The sequence below is a fragment of the Lolium rigidum genome, chromosome 3 (assembly GCF_022539505.1).
Source record: "Lolium rigidum isolate FL_2022 chromosome 3, APGP_CSIRO_Lrig_0.1, whole genome shotgun sequence".
NCBI classification, from domain to species: domain Eukaryota; kingdom Viridiplantae; phylum Streptophyta; class Magnoliopsida; order Poales; family Poaceae; genus Lolium; species Lolium rigidum.
The window spans coordinates 75,578,331-75,596,457 of NC_061510.1; positions in this window are offsets into that span (position 1 = coordinate 75,578,331).

The window sequence follows — 18,127 nt, forward strand, 5'->3', positions numbered from 1 at the left end:
TGAGAGGCGGCGGGGATCGAAAGAAAAAGGCAAGTGACCAAATTTGAGGTGCCAAAAAAACTCCAAGAAAAGAAAGTTGATTGCACATAGAGGATGACATGCGGGTCCCATTTAGCACGACGGTCTCAACGTTTCCAAGGCGGCAAGGGATCAAAAGAAAAAGGAAGTAGCCGGAAATCGGGGGTCAAAAAAAATCCAAGAATAGAAAGAATTTTGGTTCATAGAGGATGACATGCGGGACCCATGATCCTGCATCGTAAACGGCTCGATCGGAGAACGTTGAACGAGATGGCGCGATCGAGAAAAAAACAATGCCGAGAGGTCGCCATCCGGGCCCTACATCCCTCGGCGGTGCGGATTTGCGTTGACTCGGCCGGCGAACCCGAGAATTCGCGATGCACCACGTCCCGGGCCACCATACGCGACGTTTTGGCCGCTTTCGTCGGGCTAGGTGGCCTCAAAAACGAGAAAAAAAAAGTTTTGACATGCACCACGGAGGGACCAAAATCGTCGGCCATGGTACACCAGCAACCACGGCGCGACTTCAACTTCGTCGGCCATGGCAACTTTTCTTGTAGTGCCAAGATCTAGATCCCAAGAGACCCCCTCACTTAGAGGAGGAATGAATTGGATGAGTTTGTAGATCTAGATCTCCTCTTTCAAATCTCCCAAGAATATGCAAGAATCATAGGAGGGAAGGGAGAGGAAGCAAGCTCAAGAAGGTCAACAATGGTGGTAAAAACGTGCCTAAGAACCCTAAGAACAATGGGGAAGAAGGCCCCTTTTATAGCCCATCAAAATATGACCATTTGGGGCACAAATCGAGCCACCCGGCACTGGACCCGGCCCTGCCGAGCTGGCTGCCGACCTACCCGGCAGCAGCACTCGGCATGCCGAGCCAGACGCCAAAAACACGATAACTTTTGCATCCGGACTCCGATTTTGATGATCTTGGGCTTGTTGGAATCACGACGACGAGTTCTACAACATTATGCGTAGAAACATCATAGTCCAACCATTGAGTAAGAAAAATAATATAAAAGGTTTGGCCTATCTATAAACATCAAACCGGTAAAACCTTCAAACATGAAAACGCGATAGAAGATGCATGCAGATTTCATTTTCGATGAACTTGGGCTTGTTGAGAAGGTAGAAACAAGCTCAAGAACCCCACACAGTGAAACACCAAGAAACAATAGGGATATGCAAAGTATGCAAAGGATTGAACTCCCTAAAACGATGTGATCAAGTTACCCAACCGAAAGCCCCTCTTGATAGTGCGGCTATCTATCCTATAATCCGATCTCCCAAAAACCACCTTGAGACCGGTAAAAGGAAAACCTAGCAAGGTCATACCTTTGTCTTGTGCATCCCGCTTGATTTTGATGATAACTCTTCAAGCTCCACTCAAGCTGGAATGCCTCACTTGATCATTGTCGCTTCGTGAAGACTCACAAATGCTCTCCCATACACCATGATGAGAAAGCTCAAATGATGCACATCTTCGCATGTCCAATATCACCAAATGGGCGGCAAGCTTCAAGCATGTGATCCTCTTGAGATGCTCAACTTGAACTTGTCCAACTCAACATCGATGATGATTACCACTTGATGTCAACCTTCATGGGCTATATTAAATCTCACTTTGGATGCATGCCCATGGAAAGATACCTAACCCACATAGACAACACAAAGGCACATATATGATGGGTTAGTTCATAAAGCATACTTGACAAGGCTTACCATACCACATGATTTCACGTGGCACATTCTTCATGCTTCATGTGTTGACCAAACTTGAATCTATTCTTCACTCTTTGTGTTGGTCAACCTTGTATATTCTCATGCTCTATAATACTATCTTGAGGTGTATAAAGAATTCTTCATTTGTTTGCATGCTCTAAATCTTAGTCAACCATAGCTCAACTTATGAGACTATCATGACACCGACTTAGAGCCATATCTTGAATTCTTCACTTGGAATCAAACACTCAAGATCTTGATCATTCATTGCTTGACACATAAGTTAGAGCATGGATAATATTGAGTTCTATATAATAACTCCATCTTCATTTCTTTTTCTTGATCATATCACATATATGTCTTCAAATCAATGATCTTGATGCCAATACTCAAGGTATATCTTTATCTTCATGGCATCCATACTTGAATCCAACACATGGACAACAAGTAGTACATATAGAATATTCCTTCATTTAAACTCAATGAAAACATTAGTCCATAGGGGTTGTCACTAATTACCAAAATCACACGTAGGGGCAATATACCCTTACACCTTTATGCCCAATGTTCAAGTAAAACCTAATTTCAAGAGCAAAATTGTGATCCCCCTTTTCATTTTTATTATTTCATTTTTGTATAATTGGTAGTCTTAGTCTCTTAGATACCTTACACTTCTTTGCTTGAAAGCTCAACATAGGTAGTGAAGTAATAAAATATTCCACCAAGATAGCCACACCAAAGATTTTATTTAATGATGATCAAATAAGTAACAATACCCTACCTTTCACTAGATAATAATTTCCCGCCGAGGAACTCTTAGGAGGTTCATTTGATCAAAAATTAAGAATGCGAGAGCATGTCGAAATAGGCATAAAAATTTAGAGGATATCATTAAACACCAACATAGTTAACTCAATATCCTCTAACACTCATTTCATTTCATTGACAAACCAGAACTTACAATTCTTAATTAAATGAGATAATCCAAAACGAGGTATTTGTTTTATAACTAGAATGAATAGACTAAGAAGGAATACACATGACCATAACCAAGGAGTTTACATGTTTTAGTCTCATGATATCTCATATTAATCAGGGGAGTACCCCAACTTCGCTTGCACCGCAGACCCACGAGAGAGCTAGCATATTACCCGCTATAAGATTGATGTGTTATAGGAGTTAACTAACTCATAGAGAAAATCCGAGATCTCTCTCTCTCTCTCGCGTAGATCATTTGTAGGCCAGCCGAGTTGTTAGTTTCCGATAGAGTGCGCCAGTGTGTAAGACATAGATAAAACAACATCTCACTTTTGTTTAACAAAGAATTTTTCCATGCGGGGGGGTATAGTTGGGTTATGGGCAAGGGAGTGTGAGGGGGGTGTAGTTGGGTTATGGGCAAGGGAGTGCGAGGGAGAAGGGGTGTAGTTGGGTTATGGGAAAGTGTGTTCCCTGTATTATATAGAACCTACAAGTGAGGATAGGGCTAGTTTTTATGGGCTTTTGAGTAAGTTATTATGATCTACGATGTTCTGTCGCTCAAAGGCCCCAAAGTGGGGCATCCATGTCGTCTATGAGTCCGGGAGGAGGAGGTGGTGCGGCTCGGCTAACCGAGGGTCCGGCCGTGCATGCGGCGGCGCCAGCGCCGGAGAAGGCTTGGGCCCTACCAGGTGTGAACAGCCCGGCGCCCTTGACCGTTCAAACCTTCCGTGTCGAGACAACGCAACGGCAGGCCATGGTTGGGAAAGCTGCTGCACCAACAGCAGGGAAGACTGCTTTTGGTCAGCGAGATGGAAAAGAAAAAGGTGAAAAGAGGAAGGGGCCCGTCGTGGTGGAGGAGTTGGTGTCGTTGGGCGCGGGGCACGTGGCAGTTCGGGAGCCACACGACCTCGATGCGGGCCACGCTGCCGACCAGGTGCAGTGGGAAAGACGCGCCAGACTCGCTGCTGGGCGCTGATCCTGAGCCGATCGTGTCTGTTGCCGCAGGGTCGGGGGGCCAGTGCATGGATCGGGACAAAGTTGAGACGTCCCCATCTGCCTCATATGTGGGGTCCACGGAGCGCTCTCTATCCAATGATCTGGAAGATGCTTGCGCGGGAGAGGAGGAGCTGGTGCCATGCAATCAGAGCAACCCAGCGCATGTGGAGGAGTACGTGCAGATCAGCGTATCTGAACAGCGTTCGGCGCGGTTGGAAACATTGGGCTCGCGCGTGCCGTGCAGCCCCTTGGCAGACAGCGCGACCCAGCTGTCTTACACGGGCCCCAACAGCCAGATGCAGCTAGTACCTAGAGGGATGGCCCAACAGCAAGAGCACGAGCAGGTTTCTGGAGGATCGGCAGGAGAATGATTCGGAGAGGGTGGCGGCTGAGAGGGAGCAGGAGAAGCTGGAGCTTGCTCATGTCAAGACTTTCTGCTCCTCACTTCTCAAAGCCCTAGCTCCTCCTCTGTTGCATGAGTATGAGAAGGCTACAGGGCCCAGGGCGGACGCGGAGCCATTTACTCCAAAACGAGTGACGAGAAGGTCGGCGGCGACACTAGCCGGCACACAAGTCAAGATGGCTTCCACGGCGGAGAGCTCATTGCTCAAAGCGTTGGGCTTTTGCCCGGAGAACCTCTCGGTAGGTGAGGATGACCTCAGACGCTTCAAGGAGTTCTTCAACTCCCTGATCCATGACACACACATGAGAGTGATGGCAGCCATCTTTGGCAAGGAGATCCCCACGAGCTTTGAGAGAGAGGTGCACTGCAGGGTGGCAGTGCCAGCGCAGTAGGGCGCAGGAGTTTGGAGTGAGTTTAGTTTGACTCATGGATTGTCCTTTTGAGATCCTGTGCTGGAACGTTCGAGGACTGAACGACCCAGCCAAAAGAGATGCGGTGCGTGAGTTCGTAGCTAGTCTTAGAGTAAGTGTTGTTTGCCTCCAGGAGACGAGGTTGAATGTGAACGATAACTTTTTGGTAATGCAATGCCTGGGACCATCGTTTGATGGTTATGTTTACTTGCCTGCAGTGGAGACGAGAGGAGGGATGTTGTTAGCCTAGAACAAATCCATTGTAGACATTGAGCGTATTATCTTCGACTCCTATGCGGTGACGGGGGAAGTAATCCCCAGAGATAACAATAGGTGGTGGATGACCACAATTTATGGGCCGCAAACCCACGAGGATAAGTTGAGTGTCCTACTTGAGCTTACTGAGAGGAGGAGCCTTTGCCCACGGCCATGGTTGCTTCTTGGCGACTTCAACATGATCCTGTACGCAGATGAGAAAAAAATGACCGTCTAGACATATTCATGATGACGAGATTTAGGCATTTTGTCCAAGAGCATGAGATCAAGGACCTTTACCTCCATGGTCGGAGGTTTACTTGGAGTAGTGAGAGGGAGGTGCCCACGCTTACCCGTATTGACAGGGCCTTTGTTTCAGTGGACTGGGATCAGATGCTCCCGGACTCAATCCTGCAGGCCCTTTCATCTTCGGTGTCAGACCATGCACCGATCCACCTTTCCCTGAGCGCAGCGTTCAAGCCAAAGAGGAGGTTCAAATTCGAGGCTTTTTGGCTAAACCTAGAGGGTTTTGAGGATGCCCTAAGAGAGGCTTGGGTCTATGACCCCAGCATTGTAGATCCCTTTAGATGCCTGGATGCCCTATTCCGCAATGCGGCAGAGTTCTTCCAGACATGGGGAGAGAAAAAAGTGGGGAACATCAAACTCAAAATCGCGATGGCAAACACCTTGATCCTAAGGTTTGACGTGGCGCAAGAGTCTAGAGCACTTTCACAAGAGGAGGCATGGTTGAGGAAAATGCTAAAGCATGTGGTGTTGGGGCTGGCATCCCTAGAGCGCACCATCGCGAGGCAAAGATCGAGAATAAGATGGCTGCAAGAGGGGAACACTAATACTAAGCTTTTCCATGTCGTGGCAAATGGGAGGAGGACCAAAAACTACATCGCAGCGGTGAGAGTGGGAGAGGAGACTGCGACCACCCAGGAGTGGAAGAATGAGATGTTCACAGAGGAGTTTGCTAGGCTCACGGGGAGCATACAGACTAGAGCACACACCATTGACCTAGAGCCGCTGGGCATTCCGGTGGTGGACCTCGCTGAGTTAGACAACATGTTCACGGAGGAGGAAGTTTGGAACACTATTCGGGATATGCCGGGTGACCGTGCGCCAGGACCGGATGGTTTCACCGGCGCGTTCTACCAGAGAGCCCGGTCGGTCATAAAGCAGGACATTCTGGCAGTGTTAATGAAACTAGGAGTGGGAGATGGTAGAGGTTTTGCCAGGCTGAATAGAGCTCTGATCACGCTGATCCCCAAGAGACCAGAGGCAATTGAGACTAAGGACTTCAGGCCTATAAGCCTAGTCCAGAGCTTTGCGAAACTGTTCTCCAAAATCATTGCTAATCGTCTCCGGCCGAGACTTGGGGAGATTGTTAGTATGAATCAATCGGCCTTCATCAAGCACCGGAGTTTACATGATAATTTTGTGCTAGTCATACAAGTGGCTAGGAAAATCAACATGAGGAGACAGACTGGGGTGCTTCTGAAGCTAGACCTAGCACGAGCATTTGACTCCATCTCTTGGAATTTCATGTTGGAGGCGCTGAGGAGAATGGGTTTTGGCGAGATGTTCCTAAAATTGATCGCCCTTCTGCTATACACGGTGAACACGAGGGTCATGGTGAACGGTGTGCCAGGAGACAGGGTTTACCATGGACGGGGTCTAAGACAGGGTGACCAGACGTCACCCATGTTGTTCGTGGCGGCGATGGAGACCTTGTCTGCCATGATTACTAAGGCAGCTGAGGACGGGCTCTTTGGGAACCTGGTGGCTATTTCGCCCCTACAGAGGCTATCGATATATGCGGATGACGTAGTGATGTTCCTAAAACCGGAGAGCAGGGAGCTTTGGGCCATGAGACATATCTTGGGCCTGTTTGGCGAGGCCTCAGGCCTTAAGGTCAATTACAGAAAGATGTCGGCTACCCTTATTCGTGGAACGCATGATGATGAGGAGAGGACCACTCGAATCCTAGGCTGTGAGTTGGCGCGGTTCCCGATCAGATATCTTGGGCTCCAGTTAGCACTCAGACCGCTGACTAAAGCGGAGTGGCAACCGTTGCTGGACCAAGTAATCAAATGCGTGCCATCGTGGCAAAGAGGGCTCATTCGGAGAGAAGGGAGGCTAGTGCTCGTAAACTCAGTTGTGGCGGCATGGGCGGTGCACCAAATGGTGGTCGCAGAGGCTCCGGCATGGTTGCTGGAGGATATATACAAATGGATGAGACCTTTCTTCTGGGCAGGCAAGGATGAGGTCCATGGAGGGCAGTGCCCAGTGACGTGGAAAACCATTTGCAAACCTAAGAAGTTTGGCGGGCTAGGAGTGAAGAATCTGAGGTTGCAGGGCTTGGTGCTCCGAGTGAGGTGGTTCTGGCTCAGACGCACGGACATGGCAAGGCCGTGGCAGGGCTTGCCAGGGCTGAAGGACCCAAAGGTGGAGGAGGTGTTCCAGAGCCTTGCACACTTCAAAGTGGGTGATGGGCTGTCAACCTACTTCTGGAAGGATAGATGGCTTAGTGGGTTTACCGCGACGGAGTTGGCACCCGAAGTCGTTGCGAGGGTCCCAACGAGGAGGAAAAATGAGCGGCTGGTAGGAGAGGCTCTACCTGACGACGTATGGATAGACGACATGACAGGAGAGATGACAGAGGAGCTCTAGAGGCAATGCCTGAGGCTATGGGAGGCAGTGGAAACAGTGGAGAGAGATGCAGGGAGCCCGGATCACATCTCCTGGAAAGGGGTGAAATCCAGAAGGTATACGGCCAAAGCTACCTACGGGATGCTTTGCCAGGGGAGCGTGAGGTGGAGTATGATTCAGCCAGTGTGGGGATCCTTCTCCCCCATGAAATGCAAGATGTTCGCATGGCTGGCTCTGAGGTATCGGCTGTGGACCTCGGACAGGAGGGCGAGACACGGACTCTAGGAGCACCCGGATGCATGCTACACATGCATGCAGGAGGAGGACAATGTGAACCATATTCTAACCCTTTGCCCTTATGCGAGACAGGTGTGGTGCAGAGTCTTACACAGTGCGAGCTTGCAGCTTACGGACCCAGGATCCACAGGAAACCTGCAGAGATGGTGGACCGAGGCCCGCAAGCGTGTGAGGAGAATCGACAGGAAGCGCTGACCACAGATCTAGCCAAATTAAATTATGGCATGTGCTCTCCATAATTTCCTCTAATGGTTTTATGTTGTATGGGTCTAGATCAGAGCATTACTGATTTCCATTTGTCAGATCAAATGAATGATATTACACCAGATTCAGATTTTATAGTAGTGTCACCTAAAATTATGGTTAATTGAATCGAAGTATCGGGTATGTTCTCTACATTGTTGTATTGAGTTATGTCCTACCATGTTGTTAGCTGGACCTAGCTTATTGCAACAATTCTTGGTGTGTCTTCCTACTTACAGCCTATATATCTCTCAATCATGCTTTGTGATTTACGTCTAACGTAATTGGTGCATTTACCTCGAATTTGGTGATCACACTTATCTTTCTAAATAAATCTAAGGTATATCTTCCAGGATGTGCTTTACAAATAACCAGAGAGATGGGGCTAAAACCGTTTTTTTAGGTGTGGACTTTTACTTAATTTTATGAAGAAGTGCAATATTTAACATGTCGTTTGCCTTATATATATTACCAACCAGCGCAATATTTAGCAGTTCCCATTTGAAGTATTGTGTTTTGCGCAGAGAAGGACCACTGTACTCCTGATGGGCAAGAAGGGACACAGACCGACATACTAAAATATGTAATCTCCTTTACAGTTTTTCCAAACGTCTTCAGAACTTCACAACCACTCACTGGAAAATTAAAATTTTCATGTGGTTCTTGAGTAATAAGGTTTTGTTGACCAAAGATAATTTAGTTAAATGACATTGGAATGGGTGTACAAATTTTTTTTTTCTGTGGGGAACAGGAGATCATTCAACACCTTTTTATTGAGTGCCCCTTAGCTAAACTCTTATGACGTACGGTGAACTTTACTTATGATCTTCCATCTCCCACCAATATTACCAATATGTTTGGTAATTGGTTAAATGGAGTAGATAGACAATCTAAGGCATACATCCGGATTGGGGTTGCTGCTTTATGTTGGTTTATTTGGAGGATCAGGAATGATATGATATTTAATAAAAAAACTTCTTTCATTTCTTGCAGGTTATTCATATGGTCTCCCATTGGGTCCAACTTTGGGCTCTACTATCTCCGGTGGGACAGCGGGATGCCATGGTTTCTGGATGCACACGGCTCCTGATGGTCGCTCAGGATATCTTGTGCCAAACTGGTTGGCGTCATACTAGAAGGCTATGTTGATATGTAGTCTTATTTTTTAAGTTTCTTTTATGGATTGATTGTTGTATCAATCCTTGATAAAGCGTGCTATGTAATTTTTGATACTCAGAACTTATTTGCTTAATAAAGGGCTGTGTGCATCGTCACGATGCAGAAGCCGGGGCATACCCCCATTTCGAAAAAAAAACCACTCACTGGAATCTACCTTTTTTATTGCCAAAGGGGGCACTCGCAAGCATGCTGGCTCAATTCCATGATACTGTTGGTGTCATTCATATGTTAATCCATTCAGATGAGAAACTACCATGTTCTTTAGTTGGTACTGAGAAAACTAATGAAACCGATAAGCTGGCCTTACTTTTAATCACTCATAATGGCAATGTTGTCACTGACTGTCTCTGGAAAAAAAGATTGCATCTTTCTTAGTTTTGAGCTTCGTAAATGTTGTGCGCTAATACCTACTCCCTCCGTACCATAATATAAGATGTTTTAGAAAGCTATTTTATCTTCCTAAAACGTACCAAGATTGTTCCCTACTTCATTGCCTAGGTCTAATTATTTTTGTTTGTTCTATGCAATTGCAGTGTCAAATAATTAAATTTTACACTATTAGAAAGTTAAGATATACCTAAAGCTGATTTACCATTCTATTATTTTCTTATAATAAAATTTTCAGTTTAATTAATAATATCGCAGCAACGCGCGGGATAACATCTTTTTTTTTTTTTTTTTTTTGAGAATCCGCGCGGGATAACATCTAGTTTTCATAAGGTGATCTCATGTACATCTAGTTTTCACCAACTTTCAGCCTAAAAAGATTGGACTTGTCCGTCGGGCCGGCCCATCACCTAAGTTGTGAGCAGGCTATGGGCTCGTCGAGTACTAATGGGTAGATGTCGCACTGTTGCGCGAAGCCCAACCGAATATGACAAAATACGATGATGGAACAGTGCTCACTAACCCAAATGAATCCTCACCGGCCATACTGGCCCAAGGAGCCTGACGGTCGACTCATTCAGCGCGGTTTGCTTCGTCCTAATCCTAAGAAAACAAAGCCGCCTTTGCTTACTGGTCACTCTACAGTAAAAGAAAAGATGCCTTCAAAAAAAAAGAGCTGCAGAACAACAACAAAAAACATCTACGGCCGCCCGCCCGCCCGTCGCATCACCGCGGTGTCAGTGCGCTGCCGCCGCGAGCCCCGACCCAACACAAGACGGCGGCCGCAGCCAGCCGCATGGGATCCAGCCGACACCGCGCAGCCCCGCTCAGGCAGCGCTCGTGAACGAACGGACGACCGCGTGATGCTTTCACGGCGGCGGCATCACATCACATCACATCGCGCCGCTCTGCTCTGCTCCGGTCCAAACTTGTGAGTGATGATCTCTGGCTAGATTCTGCGGATGTGACGTGATACAGAATTTGCTGCCGCGCGAGCTTCTCCATCTGAACACGCCTTCTACTTCTCGAGGCTCGGGGTCAACTCCTCCAAAGATGGGCCGGCCGTCTATACGGATACTGCATGCACTGGTTTATGTCTTGCAGTACCAGTAATTGCTAGTGGTAGATGTACATCAAACGGATCGATATGCAAGGGGTAGAGCTGCGTCCGTCCACCGTGTTCTTTTGCTTTTCCTCCTAGAGTATTTTCATTTTGCTACTAATGCGCAGGGATATGCCTGTCATTGCATTCGGAGGAAAGTATATTTTCAAAGTGATCCATAGAAAATTTTCTTATTGTCCACTTTCATGCGATTGTTAGATTATTAGCCAACTTTCGAGTCAGCTTAATTAATTACCGGAACTGACGTTACATACGCATTTGCGCACTTAACTATACACATCAGACTAAGCATATCTAGTAGATCTGATTATAGAACAAGTAATAGTGCAAGATAAGAAATGAGAAGCAAGTACTTTGCCGGGAAGGTCGCTCTAGCACCAACATCACCGTGGTTGTTGTTGAGGTCGCCCATGATGTTGTCGAAGTCGCTAGATATGTCGATGAAATGAGACAAACAGAGGTGAGCAGCCGCGTCGAGACGCTCTCCAAAAACCTTATCACTCGTCTCCCGGTGCAGAATCTCGAGTGATGGGGTTTCAGAAGCCTACTCTTCGGGACGGCTGTGTACACAGTCAACGGGACGAGGAATATTAGAGGAAGACAGAAAAAAAGAAACTTGGTTGCGAGTGAGAGACAAAAGCGAGTAGAGGACTCTAATATTTGTTGTGTTTCTTGTTTCTTGGTATATTGTGGGAGGGGAGCTGCTGAACAAACCGCCACAAGTTGGAAGACAAGGACACGCGTCGAATGTGCAAACGTACCCAACTCAGTTGTTATACCAACCAAAGTTTTAGCCTTCCACAATACCGGTATCGAACTCGATCTCGGACTCGAGTCACGAAACACGACGCGACACACCGTGGTGAGGCGAGGAGGGTGGCAGAGGAGAGGTGCGCATGAACTACTTATGTTCTCACTAACTTGGTGGAGCTATAGTTATTACCACTAGAAGCTTCTCCAACTCTCTCCTAACTAGCAGCGTGAAACTAGCAATGTGGGACTAAACTTTGTCTCCCATAGCCCCCAAACTGCCATACTAGACGAGACTTGAGATTTTAGGATTTATAAGCTATATAGGTTGACTACCTGGGCTGCAACCCATATAATCCAAGAACAATTTTATAGGATTTTTTTCCTTAGGTCTTACCTTATAGAAAATTTATTTTGTTTCTATGACAACTATGGCAAACACATGATCCTTCACAACAACTAATGTTTTTTTTTTCTACAGTGAAACCAAATAACATGCAATATAAAATCCCGCGTGTTTCCAATTTCTGTAGGATTAAACATGCCATGACATTCTATCTCTATTTTTCCCCCTGTGTTTTGTAAATCTTGGAAACCAAACAAGCCCTAAAAGATTCCCGTGTTTCCAATCTTTGTAGGATTAAACATGTCATGGCATTCTACCTCTATGTTTTTTTCTATGTTTTGTAAATCTTGCGAACCAAACAGGTCCTACAAAAAATTTCGTCATAAGTTATGATCTTTTATGCACTGGTGCCGACATATCCTAGCACCTCAAGTTGAAGGGTCATCTGTAACTGTAATTCCCATATTATTCATATTGTACTTATATGTACTGTTTTTGTATCATGTCCTCCCATTAGCTAACTGACAGCCAACAAGCTGGCTCTCTCATTAGAAGAATCTCCAAAACATACGACACATACACAGCATGGCCCCAAACAAACCACACATGCAATGCTTCACAGGCTCCTACTTAATCTCTCAGCTGGTCCACCAATGTGGTCGCTCTCGTTCGTTCCAAGGTTCGTGCAGGTAGTATCTTTTTGCCGTCGCTGTCCTGTAGGGCGATGAGATGCGGAACTTTGCTCTTGGTGTGTCCCCTGGAGGCCTGGATCGATCTCATCTCTCCACTAATTAAACACGGCCGGCACGTACGGGTAAGCACAGCTTTCGCAAATCATCTATCCGTGCATGCAGACAATCAAGACACTGTTGAACACTTAGTTTCCATGTGGGGCGCCGTACGTGCGTGGCTGGACCAGCTGAGAAAAATGATATGTAGATCTCGCGAGAAATTTTAGTTTGGGAGGTAGATGTAATCGCCTAACGGAGCTAGGTACAGCGCCAATGCTAATTCGAGACAAGCACTGCTCGTGGCGGCCCCTACGTACGAGCCAGTGGATTAATTAGTTACCTGTGCCTGTGCGTGGTCCTCCGATAGCTCGATTGATCGTGCGCGTCTGCTCACAGCTCGTTCGTGTGATCAATGCATGGAAAAGTTGAAAAGGTTAAAAAGTTAATTTTACAACGCATGCAGCTTGCGAACCTGCGTGTATGCACTTCCGACTTCCGAGTAGACATGCAGCTTGGTGATGAATTCGTGCGTGCATGCGTCGTGCACCGACGATATGGGGCTTGCAAATGCGGGTTGTTGTTTCGATAGTTGGATCAGTCTCTAGTGCCGCGTTGCTTCTATGTTGGTATCGGATAATAGTTTGTTGCGAATTTGAATATGGATATGCGAGACCGTAGATTCGGAACAAAAACAGATCAGACTTGGGGCGAAAAGAAAACTAATTGGATATGTACACACATAAGTATAGCGCTAAATCAAACAACAAAAATAATTGATAAAATGAGTTTAAAAAAATACTCATAAATAAATACTGTAACATGATAGAATGAATAAATATAACATACAAATAAACAAAGTAGATTACACATATGCATACTTGAGCTTCTCAATATCCTAATAAATTTGGACTCCATATTCGATAGAGTGACTATGCAAGTGATGAGGGGCTAACACTTCTTGGGTGGCCCAATCTTCACGGATTCGAGGGGATTGAAGGAGAGGATGAAGAACACGATGGAGAACGCGAGGATGAATTCTACGATACAAACGCACACCACTCACCCAATAAACATCGATTTCTCTCAGTGGCCCAAACAGCCTGTTATCACCCGATTTTAGCCAAATCAGGAGATGGGCCGTAAGTGAAGATGGGCTTGAAGGACGTACACGTGGAGCATCTTTGAAGCGGCCTTGCGCTAAGAGTTTGGGCTAAATTGCCCGTGTATCTGTAATATAGTAGATCATATCGTGTTTAGAATTAACAGATAGAGTCTGGCCCGTGCACGGTTAGGTGCACGCCTCAATTAGAAAGTCTCTTGGACTATAAATATGTATCTAGGGTTATCGGAAAACAAGGACAATCACGTTCACAACAAACACAAATCAGGCGCATCGCCACCCCTTTCTTCGAGGGTTTCTTCCGGGTAAGCATCATGCTGCTCTAGATCGCATCTTGCGATCTAGGCGATCACGCGTTTATTCGTCTACCTTGTGCTCGCTCGTGTTCGAAGCGTTGTTGATGGCGAACAGCACTATTTATCCTTAGGTGTTTAGGGGCTTGCATTGGTGCTTTCTCGTGCATACATGCGTGGCAATGCCGTCCCTCGACACCTAGCTGCCCTTACACCTATATGGGTGTAAGGGCAGACATCTTGCTTGTTCGTTACTTAGTAGATCCGATATGTTATAGTTGCTCCTTGCTCCGCAGGGATTAGTTTAATATCTGCATAGTTAGGCCTTATGATGGGGTCGGACGATCCGTAGCGCGTTAGGTGTTGTTTACCGTCCTCGCAAGGGATGTTCCGGGAATCAACGTTATGTTGGTTTTTAGGCCTCTCGTAGGGGTAGTTTGCATCATCTTTCGTATCCGCTAGGCCCGATCACACGTAGGACGTTCCGGTTATGCGGTGAAAACCCTAAACTCGTCGTAGATCGCTTTAGCTTTGTTTTGATCAAGCGGGATCCCCATGTCATTGCAAATCCAACGTGAACCATGGGGCGATCGGCTCTTTGAGCCGATCCACGAGAGCAACCCGAGAGCCGATAGGGCTCGTATTTAATGTTTACGTGTCTACCATGCAGGAACAATCGAAGCACTCTAACACCTTCCCGATCGGGTCTAGGTCGGGTGGCACGCCCTAGCAACCGCCAGGACGTGACTGGAAGACTTGCGGGACGACGCGAGGTGCCAGGGTCCACTAAGCGGCCTTGGGAGCCTCCCGGCTCTTCGTGTTGCTTAACCATTGCCCGCCGGTGGGTTTTGGCAGGTAACACAGCCACACCAATAGATACAACGATTCCAAATTAAAGCCATAGAATTTCAAATAGAAAGATTGGCAAATGAGTGATAGAATCTATGAGAGGAAGGGACCATCACTAGTAGTTACGAAAGGAAAGACTAGCAAACGGTAGAGTGCCACTCATACGAAGAACAAACACAAGGAGAGACCTTGGATATAACTCATAGATTTAGTGTCTAAGAGAGGAGGGGGTTTCACTAATTCCCATATGGAAGAGAGGCACAAGCCTAGTTTTATCTCAACATCAAGTCTAGGGTTCAGAAGTGGACACAAGTTCTATATATAGGGGTACAAGGGTCAACTGTTGGGTGAATGGGGCCTACTTGGGCCCGTGGCTATGCACATGGCGCATAGGAAGGGTCGGAGACTCCGGTGTAACTAGGTCGGACAATTCAGTCTTGATCTCCACAGGGACATGTGTTTGGGGTCATGAGACCCGGTCTTGGATGGGCCGGAGACCCGGTGTTCAATCGATAAGGAAGGAGAAACCGGGGCTTGTAGGCCGGAAACTCCGGCGTAGCTTCAACTGGAGCTTCTTCCTTCTCCTCTTCCAGGCGTGCATCTTGTCGAGGTCGAGTCCTCGAGCCTCCATGGAATCCTTCCTTCCCTACATGCTTGTCGATACATCGTTATCATTGGCACATGATGGAGCATGAAATAGCACACCATTCAGGAGATACATGTGAAGGCAAACATAAAGGAGGACATTCACCTCTGAGTGACATGTTGGCGTTGACGTATATGATGTGGTGACGACCAAAGGTTAGGCTACAACATCCCCCTGCTTCAAAAAGAGCAGTCCTCGAAAATAACCATGTGGTCGTTCTTGAGAGGAATGTCTGGACGATTCTTCAATGTTCATTTGACTTATATGAAGCCAAAAAATCTCATAACAAAGGTAAAGCAACACTCAAAGATTAGCCAATGCTTAAAGATTCTAGCATGAAACCCTAAGTAGAAGGACTTCAACTTATCAAGATGTTTATGTGCTCTTCTTAAGAGATCTTGTTCCATAGAAGTGTGGGGGTTCAAACCACTCAATGAAGATCATCTGTAAGTATGTATGTGTTCCTTCACACACAAAAAAGACCAAGCAAACCATGTGTATGCATGATAGAGGATCACATAATCAATGAAAAGTTTGTTCTTGTTCACAACACCATTCCACAACACAAATATACCAATCGTAATGCATATGCAAGGTCAAAGTGAAAGCAACGGAGGAGGTACGTAGGAAACAAATATTGGGGAGGCCGAAAAAAAATTCCAAACAAAAGGGCCAGGATTTTTTTTTAAAGCAGGATGGTGACGAGTGCATTTTTAGCATGTTTTTGCATTACTATTTCATCAAGTTATCATCAAGTAGAGGTAGGATTTTTTTTTTGTATTTCACCGCATTACCGCGCCCTTTTATGATTGTCTACACAAGATGCTAAAATAATAAGTCAATCATGAAATATCAATGAAAACTCTCATTTTCTGGCATTTTGACGTGATAGAAATCATTTTTGCACTTAATAATGCATATGGGCGAAAGGACAGTGTGAGGACAACTTTTAGGGAGTTTAACGGGCATCGGTACGGGCAGGGCCCGTCCGCACCGTCCTCCCGTACCACCCTCCAGGAGCACCACCTCGTCAAATACTTTCACCTCCCGCAGATGGATCAGAGTTCAGACACGCACAACTTCGCAAAACTGAGAAACACCGCCCCAGATCAGATCTCAAGAAGGAACTTTGGAGAAGACAAGATCCGGGCTGCTACGTGAATCCTCAGAGGACAAGGCATCATTCCCTTCATCATCATCAACCGCTGCAGCATCATCACCATCATTCTCCAACCATAGTTGTAATCTTGATTGCTATTGTGGATTTTTATTCGAATTTGTTCCATCCCTCTCATTCATTCCACAAGATTATGATGATGTTCTTGATTGTCTCCATGTGTGAGTAGTCTTATTAGTTCTTGAGAAGATGTAGAAACCCTAGCATGAATATGAGATGAATCTAAGATGATTTATATTTCCAAGTATTAATGTGTGTTAGTTTTCTCTCTTGTTCCTATTGGTCTTGAGAGGGAACTACTCTTTGAAGTGTGGTAAAGCGAACAACAAGAAGTAACATTACCGTATCGGCGCTTCGACACATGGATAAGGGAGATAAGAGGGATTCATAAAGCTCATATCGATGACCATGGGGTTTACCCCTTAATAGCACTAGTCCATATGTGGCTACAGAAGGCTAAATGTTGTGGTTATTTAGAGATGCCATGACCGATGGCTTTCTGGGCACATCTTATTACGGAGCTCTCCCACACTCAACATGCTTGAAATCATATTTCATCTTGATTAACATGACTTCTAGTGCTAGTGGTGGATCCAATAATCCCTGAGAACACGTTGTCTTATAAAGTTCTAACCCTTTTCATATAACGTTTTTACTGCTTTATTTACTTTTCCTACAACCATTTACAACACCCCCCTTTTATCATTTTGAGATTAGAAAACAATTATTAAGTAATCTTTAGGAGAAGGTAGCAAAGGGATATCAAGATCATTACTAGTAGCACCTCGTGGTTCGATACTCTTATTTCGAAACTAGCTACAACTGATCTGTATACTTGCAACCATCAAGCTATTTTTACGGCGCCATTGTCGGGGAGCTTAGCACTTTTGGTCTTCATTCTAAGTTGCTTATCTATTATTGTTTTTATTAAAGTTGTCTGATAGTTTCAGATAGTGTCATGGATGCTATTGGGCTTATGAATAAGCTTGATGCAACTGAATATCTCGGAAGGTTCAACCGAGGTTTCGTTAAGGAATTCCCAAATAGGAATGATATTGAATACTCCATTCATCCATGCTTTATTGCTCTTATGAAGGAGAGGAGTTTTGCAGGAGATGATCCCGATGAGGATCCTTACGCTCATTTGCATTATTTTACTGAGTTGTGTTGGACAATCAAATTGAGAAACTATACTGATGATGAACTTAAGCTTAAATTGTTTAGTCAATCTCTAACCAACACTGCATTATCATGGTATAGAACTTGCCCTGCAGAAAAGAACGATACTTGGGAGAATCTTAAGAAGGAAATCATATTTCGGTTCTATCCAAAAGACAAGTCCGTGGAAGCAAGAAGACATATAACTAATTTCAAGATCGAATCGCCGCAGTGAAAGCTTAATGAGAGCCTATCTCAGGTTCAAACGTAGTGTTCAAAAATGTCCCCATCATGATTTACTACCTTGGTATGTTTTACATGTCTTTTATGGAGAACTTGAACAAGATAATAAAAGAGAATTAGACTTGTTAATTATCCAGTGGATCTT